This window comes from Acipenser ruthenus, chromosome 31 (assembly GCF_902713425.1).
Source record: "Acipenser ruthenus chromosome 31, fAciRut3.2 maternal haplotype, whole genome shotgun sequence".
Classification (NCBI taxonomy): domain Eukaryota; kingdom Metazoa; phylum Chordata; class Actinopteri; order Acipenseriformes; family Acipenseridae; genus Acipenser; species Acipenser ruthenus.
In genome coordinates, this window is record NC_081219.1 from 4,120,339 (window position 1) to 4,134,949 (window position 14,611).

A 14,611-nucleotide genomic window follows, 5' to 3' on the forward strand; every position below is an offset into this window, starting at 1 on the left:
TAAAGTATTAACACTACTTTGTTATAAAATCCAATTAAAGTTACCTATTCCATACACCAATTCCCAAATCCTCTATATATTCTGCATGTAAACCAGTTCTGAGCTGGAATCGTGTTGGGGTTTCAGAAGCACTGACTGAGTTTTGCATGTAAACCAGGTCGGAGCTGGAATCGTGTTGGGGTTTCAGAAGCACTGACTGAGTTTTGCATGTAAACCAGGTCGGAGCTGGAATCGTGTTGGGGTTTCAGAAGCACTGACTGAGTTTTGCATGTAAACCAGTTCTGAGCTGGAATCGTGTTGGGGTTTCAGAAGCACTGATTGAGTTTTGCATGTAAACCAGTTCTGAGCTGGAATCGTGTTGGGGTTTCAGAAGCACTGACTGAGTTTTGCATGTAAACCAGTTCTGAGCTGGAATCGTGTTGGGGTTTCAGAAGCACTGACTGAGTTTTGCATGTAAACCAGTTCTGAGCTGGAATCGTGTTGGGGTTTCAGAAGCACTGACTGAGTTTTGCATGTAAACCAGTTCTGAGCTGGAATCGTGTTGGGGTTTCAGAAGCACTGATTGAGTTTTGCATGTAAACCCTGCACATTTATTTTCAAATTCAAAATAATAAATTACAAAAGCATTGATTCCTTGTGAATGTACACATAGTAACTGTGTAACTTCTAATTAGCACATTAGCACTGGACTCCCTTGTGCTGCAAGTCTTTGCCTCTTTTTTATGCTTTAATTCAGGATATTCAGACATTTCAAATACAACCCATTACAGTATATGATTCATCCATCACTATAAAATACTCAAATGGTACAAACATAAACTAATTCAATTATATGACAAACATTTCGACTGGAAGACACTGAGAAAGACTTTCTCATAACGCTCAGGATGCTGCTGTTTCCTGATACATATTCACTTCCTATGGAGAAAATCAATTGCAAACCAATGGTCCGGCTTTGACTATACAGCACAGGAAGTCACGAGGAACCAGAATTTTATTTTATCTACTTGAAAATCTGTTTTTCAAAATTAAAGTAACAAAGTACCAAAAATCACAAATTTAATGAAAAGATCTTCATCGCAAATAATGAGATGGGTCAGAGATAGTTACTCACACTAACAGGAAGTAAGAACATTGATTACATTTTTTACACTCCTTTAAGAGGAACAGTTTTGTTTGTCAGTTGATAACAGATATCTTATTAACAGTTAAACAAAGTGGCATGTTTATATTTTATTTCGATGATCTAAATACTTTTGCCATGAAGCTTAAACCTACTTGAAGACTGGACTCCTTTCCATCCTATTAATAGGGTTACAGGGCAGCCGTGTTTAGGGCTAAGTATACTGTAGAATAATGAAGTAGCAGCAGTTGATTACTGAGGGAATGTTTAGCAACACAAGCTGAAGACCTCTCAGAGTAACAGTCTTTCGTACTGTATCCCATGCTGTTTCTCAGTTAAAGGGGTTATAAGCAAGGTTTTAAAAACAGTTCCAGGAAAGATCTCTCCAAAGAAAATATATTTACATATCTAAAAGTAATGATGTTGAAATGCAACTTCAGATAGGGTCTAAGATTCAAGCTCATAAACCCCATTTTCTAGCTGAATAGAAGAACATATTCACAAGTTTCCATTTCACAGAGTCCAGACTCAGCTCAGCGAGGAGTATCCAGGAAACCTGATCACCTGGTGCACATAAAGCAAAGGAAAGCAAAAGAGCCCAGTCCCATTTGTGTAATCAGAGGATTACAGTCAGCACTCGGATATCCGTTCCCCAGATACACGTCAGTCGCGTTTTCCCACCCTTGTATTAAGAATAAAATCAATGCCCATTTCATATATATATGTAACAAATGAATGTACTTACCCGTCACACACGATTTCCGACTCTGTCACCAGTTTTCTGATACAAAGCTCATCTCTTCAATGTTACAGTCAAAGCGTGTGTTTTTTTCTTTCTCTCTGCATGCCAAATCAGTCTGTTTTTATTGTGCAGTTACACAGCGCTTCCTCCAGTTTCACCTGATGAAAATGAAGCCAAAACAAAGCGAACAAGACAAGCTACGGTAATGTAACAGTTAATCATTAAACAGTGTTAGATACTGTGATGTATTTTTTTAAATCTGTGATCTTTAGTTGTGTCAAGCACTATATTCTGCAATTTTGAATTCTGACTGGATACTGTTTTAATTCTGGAAACTGTTTTTTTTTTTTATCTTTTGCTAAATTGCATTACCTTTTACGTTGTATGCAGTTCTGTGCATGAGTAACATTTGGATTTCATTTTGCTGTTGGGTGGTAAACGGGGAATTTTACATATTGCTACAATATGTACTGGATTTAAAAGTATGTACTGTATTACAGTCTATGTGTTGTCTCTTTTGGCAAGCGATATTTTCAGAATCATATCGTTCTGAAATAAAATACTTCTATTGAAAATATAGTACTGTACCAACAAAACCAATACAGTACATCTAAATGGAAGTCTACTTATTTTAAAACACAGTCCTTTCAGATATGTATTTTTGATAGTGTATCTTTTTTGTGTTCCCTGAAAAATGGACAAGGGTTGGAACGAGCCAAAATGAAATAACCAGATCTACGTCACACGCGTTTACCCGTCCCTGAAGTCACAATTTTATAGGGTCGGATATAGGAGTGCTAACTGTACAATCGTTTCTTATCTCCCTAGTCACTGATATCATTGAATCATATGAGTTTCCAATAAAATCATTTGTTTTGTGCAGTTAATCAAGCTTATAGCAACCCTGTTGATTTCTAAAGGAAGCTTTATAAACAGTTTATTTTTTACCTATTTTAAAACATTTTCTTATTCTGAAAATATGTTAATTATTTTGGTTGTTTATTTTACATTAAGGTTAAATTGTAGGTACTGTAGTCTGATTTCAGTATTCCAGATTATATTTTGCCAACCTCTGTACATGGTTATGTTAAATAAAACCAACAACTGCAAAGCACAGGGCATTACAGACTTTAAGCACAGGGCATTACAGACTTTATATACAATCTGACTTGTTGGAAGACTTTAAAAATGGATACCTGCTATAGCAACAATCCATCAGAACGCTAAGAGGTTTCAGTATACTGTATGTGGGACACTGACGTCAAGAGGTTTCAGTATACTGTATGTGGGAGAGTGACGTCAAGAGGTTTCAGTATACTGTATGTGGGACACTGACGTCAAGAGGTTTCAGTATACTGTATGTGGGAGAGTGACGTCAAGAGGTTTCAGTATACTGTATGTGGAACACTGACGTCAAGAGGTTTCAGTATACTGTATGTGGGAGAGTGACATCAAGAGGTTTCAATATACTGTATGTGGGAGAGTGACGTCAAGAGGTTTCAGTATACTGTATGTGGGAGAGTGACGTCAAGAGGTTTCAGTATACTGTATGTGGGAGAGTGACGTCAAGAGGTTTCAGTATACTGTATGTGGGACACTGACATCAAGAGGTTTCAGTATACTGTATGTGGGACACTGACATCAAGAGGTTTCAGTATACTGTATGTGGGACACTGACGTCGAGAGGTTTCAGTATACTGTATGTGGGACACTGACGTCAAGGTAGCGCCTGCCCCACCATTTGAGATTTTCTTCCAATAAGAATGCATTTAAACTGCACTTCCTGTGCTGTAGGGCAGTCTTACTTCAGTGGCCTGTAAGCATCAGTCCATTTGACCAACAACACTATAGGTGATTCAAATATCTGCAAATCCCTAATAAAGTAAAATAAATAAATAAATAAATAAAATAAACTCACGAAGAACAAGAACTACCGCACAACCTGTCCTAATGTTACAATGCTCATAAGAAGTAAGAAAATTAATTTAAAAGCTTTTGCAATGTAGTTATAGGTTGATAGGATGACAAGCATGTGTGTATGAGCGAATATCGACAAGAATAGAGGTGACAAAGGCTGAAAGCTGAGGTCTGTTTAGGAGCTATGAGTGTCAGCGTATTACAATATACACTATGTCTCTTGTAATTGGGAGGTAGTATGCACTTCTGCCGTTATATCATGTACAACATATACAGTATATTCTGCAATTTTATGCACAAAACAAACAATGAAAAACTTACAAAAAAACTTTTATATTAAAGCTACACAACAAAACAACTCCACAGAGCAGATTGAGAGTGCTGTCTATCTAGGTCACCTCAGCAGCATGATGGTCTTCGTCCAGCCCAGAGAAGCATCACAAACCAAGGAGTCAGGCAGTGCCCTATCCACTAGGCCCAATTACAGAGTTCAGATTCAGTGGAAGAGTTCAGCTAATCACTTGTGAAGATATTACAATGAGACAGCACTGGACCCAGGCCTGGCCTCAAAGACATTGAAGTGCAGACCATGTGAGAGGCTTCCCTGTCACTCGCTCATCTGGATATGCTGCAGGGTAGGCAGCGCTTGTGGATAACGAAGCCTAATGAAGCAAAAAGAGTTCATGAAGATTAAGGAGTCAGTCCAGTAGAGCTGCTAACAGACTTTGTATATGCTAAGAAGTGAACCGTCCATCATAATGTGTCATTCATGCATGAGTATACTTATAATGATGTTTTAGGCTTAGGACTTCTTAAATTCAATACGTTAAGATGGTTTAACCATTTGTTGTATATGGGGTTATAAAGGGGTTATGACTCTGGAAATAATTCCATAAATCTAAAATGGCATTCACTTCCATTTACTATGTAGATTTTTTGATTTATGAAGGTTTAAAAGAAGCACATGTTACTGCGACATTAATTTTCATTTAAAAAATCTGGTATTGAACTAGGTTAAAGAGTATTCTCAGTTTGCATGTCTTAGTTACTTGGTCTAACTGTTTCATTTAATTTCATCTCAGCTGTGTCTTCAGGGTCATGACACTGGCTGCATGTCAGTCATTTGGGAAAGCTATTAATTGGTTACTGACAAGGAAGAGGGCGTTGAATGTGTGGGAAACGATTTCACTCTTCAGGTAGTCCAAGGAGAAGTGCAAGACTACTTGAAAGTAAGGCACGCAGACAGAGAAGACTGAGTATGGTATCATATATACAGCTCTGGAAAAAATTAAGAGACCACTGCAAAATTATCAGTTTCTCTGGTTTTACTATTTATAGGTATGTGTTTGGGTAAAATGAACATTTTTGTTTTATTCTATAAACTACTGACAACATTTTTCCCAAATTACAAATAAAAATATTGTCATTTAGAGCATTTATTTGCAGAAAATGACAACTGGTCAAAATAACAAAAAAGATGCAGTGTTGTCAGACCTCGAATAATGCAAAGAAAATAAGTTCATATTCATTTTTAAACAACACAATACTGATGTTTTAACTTCAGCAAGTTTTCTTCCAGGACAACCTTGTACTTGGCTTGATTCATGCGTCCTTCACAAAGACAAATCTGCTCGATTCCAGCCTTGCTGAAGCACCCCCAGATGAGTCCAATTTTCAGCTTTGCCCAACACCTGGTCGTCTAATGGTTAGACGGAGACCTGGAGAGGCCTACAAGCCACAGTGTCTCGCACCCACTGTGAAATGTGGTGGAGGATCGGTGATGATCTGGGGGTGCTTCAGCAAGGCTGGAATCGGGCAGCTTTGGCATGAATCAAGCCAAGTACAAGGTTGTCCTGGAAGAAAACTTGCTTCCTTCTGCTCTGACAATGTTCCCCAACTCTGAGGATTGGTTTTTCCAGCAGGACAATGCTCAATGCCACACAGCCAGGTCAATCAAGGTGTGGATGGAGGACCACCAGATCAAGACCCTGTCATGGCCAGCCCAATCTCCAGACCTGAACCCCATTGAAAACCTCTGGAATGTGATCAAGAGGAAGATGGATGGTCACAAGCCATCAAACAAAGCCGAGCTGCTTGAATTTTTGCGCCAGGAGTGGCATAAAGTCACCCAACATCAATGAGAAAGACTGGTGGAGAGCATGCCAAGACGCATGAAAGCTGTGCTTGAAAATCAGGGTTATTCCACCAAATATTGATTTCTGAACTCTTCCTAAGTTAAAACATTAGTATTGTGTTGTTTAAAAATGAATATGAACTTATTTTCTTTGCATTATTCGAGGTCTGACAACACTGCATCTTTTTTGTTATTTTGACCAGTTGTCATTTTCTGCAAATAAATGCTCTAAATGACAATATTTTTATTTGGAATTTGGGAGAAATGTTGTCAGTAGTTTATAGAATAAAACAAAAATGTTCATTTTACCCAAACACATACCTATAAATAGTAAAACCAGAGAAACTGATAATTTTGCAGTGGTCTCTTAATTTTTTCCAGAGCTGTATATATATATATATATATATATATATATATATATATATATATATATATATATATATATATATAAAACACTATTTGCACCTGAACTGGAGACTCTGTGTCTGTCTATACATCTACAACCACACACCACCCAGGGACACCTGGACTTTAAATTAATGCAGCATGTCAAGTGTTTTGGGTCTGGGAGCTGGCATGAATCTCTATCTGAATAGTGTTTCTGTGGGTAGAAATGTCAACATAATATCTAAAACTGAGTTTAAATCATCCAACAATGTTTTCATGACTGTCGCTAAGAATTACAGAAAATCTGGCAAAGATACAGCCCACCAGCACCCTCCAATATCAAAAACAGATTTAAACAAAATTAAAATCTCCCCCACTCTCTCTGCTCACACAGCTGTTGGACTTTAAACAAGGTCTGGTTCAATATACTATGTCAATACAGATGAAAATGTCTCGGTTATCAGTCATCGGTGTGAAAACAGCCCCTGAAATTGTTGGTCAGCTTCTCTTGAAAACCGCAAGGCCCGGAGTAGGAGTCTTTCCTCTGCAAAGACGGCTCCTGCATCCACAAACTCGCGTTCAGACGCTCCTCCCTCGACATTGGCCCCAAGTGCCAGTGCAGTGGCTAGCTGCTCCGTGAATCCTACCTCAGATGCAGGAAATCAGTCTGCCTTCAATTCCAAAATGCCATTTCATCTTGAAAATGTTACAATAAATGGCAATGTCCAATTTAACGTTTATGGCAAATATAAAAAAGTTTAAAGAAAATGTATCGAAATAAAACAGTCCTCAGGAACTGCTTTGACTTAGTGGAAGGATACATAATAAATGCTAATTTGTGCAATTATTTTAAAAACAATTGTTTGCAATTGTAAGTGAAATAACCCAGGACAGTGTGCAGTAAGACAATTCTTACCACACTTCCTGGGCAGTTGACGGCACTCTGCTTCACAACGCACCCAGGGCATAGCATTGCACCACAGCAACCTCGAAGGGGAGCCATTGTACACCATGATGAAGAGACTAGCAACCTCGAAGGGGAGCCACTGTACACCATGATGAAGAGACTAGCAACCTCGAAGGGAAGCCACTGGTGTACACCATGATAAAGACCAGAGCAAGTTGGAGAGGGAAGCCACTGGTGTACACCATGATGAAGACCAGAGCAAGTTGGAGGGGGAAGCCACTGGTGTACACCATGATGAAGACCACAGCAACCTTGAGGGGAGAGCCTCTGTACACCATGATGAAGACCACAGCAACCTCAAGGGGGGAGTCACTGTACACCATGATGAAGACCACAGCAACCTCGAGGGGGGAGCCACTGTACACCATGATGAAAACCACAGCAACCTCAAGGGGGGAGTCACTGTACACCATGATGGAGACCACAGCAACCTCGAGGGGGGAGTCACTGTACACCATGATGGAGACCACAGCAACCTCGAGGGGGGAGCCACTGGTGTACACCATGATGAAGACCACAGCAACCTCGAGGGGGGAGCCACTGGTGTACACCATGATGAAGACCACAGCAACCTCAAGGGGGGAGCCACTGTACACCATGATGAAGACCACAGCAACCTCGAAGGGGGAGACATTGTACACCATGATGAAGACCACAGCAACCTCGAGGGGGGAGCCACTGTACACCATGATGAAGACCATAGCAACCTCGAGGGGGGAGCCACTGTACACCATGATGAAGACCACAGCAACCTCCAGGGGGAAGCCACTGGTGTACACCATAATGAAGACCACAGCAAGTTGGAGGGGGAAGCCACTGGTGTACACCATGATGAAGACCACAGCAACCTTGAGGGGAGAGCCTCTGTACACCATGATGAAGACCACAGCAACCTCGAGGGGGAGCCACTGTACACCATGATGAAGACCACAGCAACCTCGAGGGGGGAACCACTATACACCATGATAAAGAGACTAGCAACCTTGAGGGGAGAACCACTGTACACCATGATGAAGACCACAGCAACCTCGAAGGGGGAGCCACTGTACATCATGATGAAGACCACAGCAACCTCGAGGGGAAGCCACTGGTGTACACCATGATGAAGACCAGAGCAACTTTGAGGGGGGAGCCTCTGTACACCATGATGAAGACCACAGCAACCTTGAGGGGGGAGCCTCTGTACACCATGATGAAGACCACAGCAAGTTGGAGGGGGAAGCCACTTGTGTACCATGATGAAGTCCACAGCAGGATGACGAGCATTGCTGGGAACAACACATTTTTCTGCAGCGTGTAACTATAATGGTTAATTTTTCAGACAGGTAATGAAATGTTTAATGGATTACATTTTATGTGAAAAAATAACAGTTACTTTTTGTTACTCTAACAGGGCGAGGAGCCCTGTACATGATTATTTGTTTATTTTTAGAATGGGGTACCCCTCTGCCCCTGTGCGATTTATTATTATTATTATTATTATTATTATTATTATTATTATTATTATTATTATTATTAACATCTGGTTGCTAATCGGGAGATGGTCACCTGCATATAAACCTGCAGCTCTCTGCACTCTGGGTGGGTGTTCAGAGGAGTGAACGGGAGAGAGAGGAGAGTTTAAAAGAAGCAGAGATTAAAATACATGTAGGATCAGTGAAAGCAATCTGCCCAGCCTGACCGGTATTTTGGTGTTCGTGATTTTGTTTTGTAAGTGTTTTTTGTTCAAACATTTTATTTTATTTTTGTTTGTTAAAATAAAACGGCGCACGCGCCTTTGCACCACAGTACTTGCCTGTTTGATTTTCTTCCTGTATCTGGCCTGATGCCACCACTCTGCCAACCCTGTCACTGTTACATTTTAAAAAAATAACTACGACGAATGCATAATGTGGAAATCAGAAAGTGCTTTTCATATCATCCTGGGGATCTTGCTAGAAAATGACATCAGAGGAGCTGGATCTTCAAAGAATATTTCAAGCTGAAGTTTGACCAAGCCAAAAAATAAATATCTCTGTGAAATGTAAACTGTGCCTGAGAAGTAAGTATATTTGTAGCTTGTTACATGAGTTCATCACCAATTTACATAAATGTTTTACATTGACTTTCCCCAAACAGTTAATCAGATAGATATCTATATTCTTTGGGCCCATTTCCCTTCCAGAGGACTCAATATGGGTTCAATTTTCACCAGCATCGGCCACTCCATCTGCGTTTAATCAACAAGATCTGAAGAATGTGCTCTCAAAATAGCATATTGAAATAACTATGGCAAAATCAAAATGTAAAGTTACAAAATGTAAAGCAACTTAAAAAAGGGGCTTTTTACTTTGTGTCCTTTTCTGTGCTGATCTGCGCAGAACTTTAATAGGTAATAGAAATGTACGTTAATACGGGGGAGGAAAAACCTGTACAGTGAATGAGAAAAGGCAAGTCAGTATACTTTACTCCACTAAGTTTCTCCTATGCACCACAAACTTGGCTGCAATGCATTTGAGATTAATAGAACTTATAAATGCCATCAGCTGACCTTGGATTCCTACGGTTAAACATTAAGTCTCAACTAGTGGTGTTCTTTGTGGTTTGGAACACCACAAATTAATTTGATTCAAGCCGCCATAATTCTGAGGTCCCATATTTATCAAACATGGGTACACACATTTCCTTTTAAAAAGTGTGTATACGTACATTTCTTTTTTTTTTTAAATGTAGTCGTCACCAATTATTTTACCCCGATTTTCACCCCAATTTAGCATGCCCAATTATTATCTGTATCCCCGGCTCACCGCTCGCAACCCCCCCGCCGACTCGGGAAACGGAGGCTGGAATACGCGTCCTCCGAAACGTGCTCCTGCCAAGCCGTCATTTTTCGCACTGCAGATCCACAGCAATGCCACCAGACCTATAGTGCCGGAGGACAACACAGATCTGGCGGCTCCGCTGCAGAGCCACAGGCGCCCTATCGGCCACAGGGGTCGCTGATGCGCGGTGAGCCGTGGATTCCCCTGCCGACCTAAGCCCTCCCTACCCGGGCAGCGCTCAGCCAATTGTGCGCCACCCCCTAGGAACTCCCGGTCACGGTCAGCTGTGACATAGCCTGGATTCGAACCTGCGATCTCCAGGCTATAGGGCTCATCCTGCACTCCGCACGGAGCGCCTTTACTGGATGCGCCACTTGGGAGCCCTGTATACGTACATTTCAACCAACAGTATGCTTTATCAACAGAGAGTTAAGTTGCAATGTTCTTAGATTCACACACGCTTAATACCATGGTCAGGCAACAAGTATTTCGAGATGGTCAGATTATTTTTTTATTTTGCAAGTCATCTGAAATTACTGTATTTTTCATGTGTAAAAAGATTTACACTTTCATTTGCATTTTTTATTTATAACATTGTTGCTGACATGTTTTTACAGTTGTGTAATGAAAATGATGCTAATACAGAAAATGTGTTTTTCTCATTTTTAAACGTATGGTATGGCTTGCACATAAGGGTATGATCTAAAACAATATTCAGATGAAGAAGTTGAAGTTTTTTATGTAGAAGTACAAGAACAACACGAAAATGGGAAGAGCCACTATAAGTTCATTATCGGTGACTTCAGCGCCAAAATAGGAGCCAGCAAGATGAGAATTAGGTCTTCAAATTTGGACATGACGACAGACTAGTCGAATTTGCAAAAAACAAGAACTTATTCATCATGAACATCTTCTTCCAGAAGAAACCCATCAGGAAATGGACATGGAGAGGACCCAACGGAGTGAAGAATGAGACTACATGCTCACCAACAAGAAACACACCGTACAAGATGTCTCAGTACTAAACAATTTTAACACAAGAAGTGAACACAGACTTGTAAGCTGCAAAATACACCTAAACACAGCACTGGAGAGAGCGAAACTAAACACAATGACGAAATCCAACACAATCAACATAGAAATGCTCCAGATGCAAAGCCTGTGTTCCAACTGGAACTGAAGAATAGATTCAGCGCTCTTCAAGATCTGCAAAAAGATGAAGCAATCTGGTAATCAAAATCTACGAGGAAGTGATACAAGTAATTGCAGAAACAGCAAAAAACATCACTGGAGCACAGAGTACAAAATGCGACCAGAAGATCACACAAGAGACAAAAGACCTCATGAAGAAAAGAAGTGAAATGAAACAAACAGCAGCTCTGAAGTCAAAGATTGAATACATTGAGCTCTGCAAGACAGTAAGAAAGCACATTACTGAGGATATACGGTCGTTCAACTGTAGGTTGGTTGAGAAAACTATTGAAAACAACCGAAGCATGAAGAAAGCAAAACAAAGACTAATCATCCAGAAAAAACAGATTTTAGCAATCAAACAAGAGGACAGGACTGTCATCAAGAACTGTGAATTGATTTTGAAGAGAATCGAAGACTTTTACAGAAATTGATATCAAGATGAAAAGAGCAACAGAAGACGAGACGGAAAGAACGCAACCCGAGGAAGAATTTCGAGATGTTCTACCAGAAGTAGTGAAACATGCTATCAAACATATGAAGACAGGAAAGGCTCCCGGAGAAGATGTTATAACGATTGACATCATGAAAGATGGAGGTGAAGAACTGACAAAAATACTGTTGCATATTTTTACAGATTGTATTAAGCAAAAGAAAGTGCCAAACGACTGGAACAACGCATCGGTGATACTTTTACCTAAGAAAGGAGATAAAGAAGACCTCAAGAGCTACAAACCTATTAGCTTACTTCCTATAATCTACAACATTTTTACCAAGATACTCACCAACAGACTTCAAGATAAATTTGACTCGGCACAATCAAATGAGCAAGCAGGATTCAGGAGTAGATTTAGCACAATGGATTATCTTCAAGTTGTAAGGCAAGTGATTCAAACCAGCAACGAGTACGAACTACCACTTTGCTTGCGATTCATCGACTATGAAAAAGCCTTTGACTCTGTTTACACAAGATCTGTATTAAGCTCTCTGAAAAAACAAGGAATTGAGAAAATGTACAGAGACTTGATCAGCACCATATACAAGAATGCAACATCCACAGTAAGACATAAAAACAGCAACAAAATCAAGATTGGAAAAGGAGTTTGTCAAGGAGATACAATTTCCCAAAAGCTCTTCACGGCCACCCTAGAAGACATTTTCAAAACACTGGATTGGGAAAATAAGGGGCTGAAGATCAATGGAGCCTATTTGAATCACCTACAATTTGCTGACAACATCCTCATATTTACAACATGCCCAGAAGAATTACAAACAAGAATACAAGAATTACACAAAGCTAGCATCAAAGCGGGTTTGAAAATGAACCTGAAGAAGACTCAAGTCATGTTTAATAAATATACCACTCCACAGGCAATTGAAGTCAATGGGATCAAGCTTGAAGTAGTCAATAACTACAGATACTTAGGACAGTTAGTTTCGGCAACGGAGAACCAAATGTGCGAAATATGTCTTGAATTGGTTTTGAGCCATAATGCACGCGTGGCGCAGCTAAAGCCAATGAGAGACATGCTAACCTTACATTTGTTTCATGTTTGGTCTTCAGATACTGTGTACTACAACTGTATATTTATTACAAAAGCAAAAATCACCAGGGACATTATTAACATTCCCAAGGGAGAACATATGTATTGCATTAACATCAGAAAGCGGTAATCAGAACAAAATGCGATCCAAGATGGAGCGGTCACTCCCAAACAGAAACTGGCTCAATTTTCCATTTTGTTTGCAAACCAACTGCCTCTATTTCCCACATTTTAAAATCTGATCTGTCAAAGAGAAGAAAATTGAGCTCAATCTTTATTTAACAGCCACAATAGTCAGTTTCTTTCATGTGTCAGCAAAGTGTGAAAGCAATAATATTTCAGCAATAAAAGGTTTTATGAAGAACTGGGATCATTATATATAACTGTCAATATTCCATGTTTAATACAAACCTATCACTACTTCTGCTTTGTGCTTCCAGTCTTACTGTTACTACTTTGTATAACTGCACAAAATACGTTGTTTGTTTTTAAATAAGGTAACACTGTAAGAAACCAATTCAATGAGACAAGCGTTTCAGTTAGGGCCTTCTTCAGTTTACCTTTTTTGCTAAAGGGGGCACAGAGAGCTTTGCTTGACTTATAGATTTGGTATCCAGCATTTCTTTGAGGGAGAGATTCATTTCATACTTGGATACTTGCACTGGATTGTGATCAGCAGGTTTGCATGTATTTTGGTCTGACAGTTGCCAATCTGCTTCTGTGAACTACACGTGTCCATATCACCAGACTGCCCTTTGTCTGCTGGGACACCGAAGAAAGCACTAGCCATCTATTTCATCTTGCCTTGGTTTCTTGTATGGACCAGTTGATTTGTGTTCTCTAACACTTTAAAGTTTGTAGAGTATTGGCAAGATAACTTTTTTGAATTACGTTGTGTGTGTGCATATTTTTTTCTGTGTCATCAACTTGCCACAAACCAGGCACATTTGCGTAGATCAGATGACATTTTTAACTGAGGTTCTGTTTTGTCTCATTAATAGCCAAGATAACCCACAATCTCCTTAACTGTTCAATGATCCATTTCGCATGGGTCTAATATGCTGCCATGTCCAACAAGAAAATGGTGACAAAATGTAATTCTCGCAAGCAAGTGTTTTTCTCATTATGTCAACAAAATGTGAAAAAATACCAATTGAAAGCAAAAAAGAGCTTTCATGAAAGGCATGGCACACACAAGTCAAGGCACATGTTGAAAATATCAAGGACTTGATATTAAGACATTTTACAATAGCATTTTCAAGCACTCTAATGTGGTAGACTTATGGGCGTGCAGTTGAACTTTTATTTGAACAAAAAACCACCACTGCTGCCTAGTGCAATGCAGCAGGCACAGATGCATGTCGCTTTCTTCCCTCAGATGGTTTTATTAATACACGTTTCACATAAATGCTTAAGTTATTAACTCAACCACATGCCTATCTATTATTGACTTATTGTATGGAATCCCTTCATATTCACCCACTGCGCAGTCAGTTGACCAACTCCCTACACGGAATAGAATTCTGCCAAATTGAATTAATGAAATAAAAAACAGCTTTTGTATCACCTTTAAGATGCACAGTCTTTTCTTTTTCCTTTTTTTTGCTAAGGCAGATATGTTTTGGCTAGTGCTTTACTTCATCCAGCTGCAGGTTCATTTACACAGTTAAGGAACTAGCTGGAACAAAGTCCTGCAATGAATTAGAGGAGGAGAGCCACGGCTGCCTGCTCCAGTAATAGTGATAATAAAGCTTTAATGTTACACACCTACTATATATATATATATATATATATATATATATATA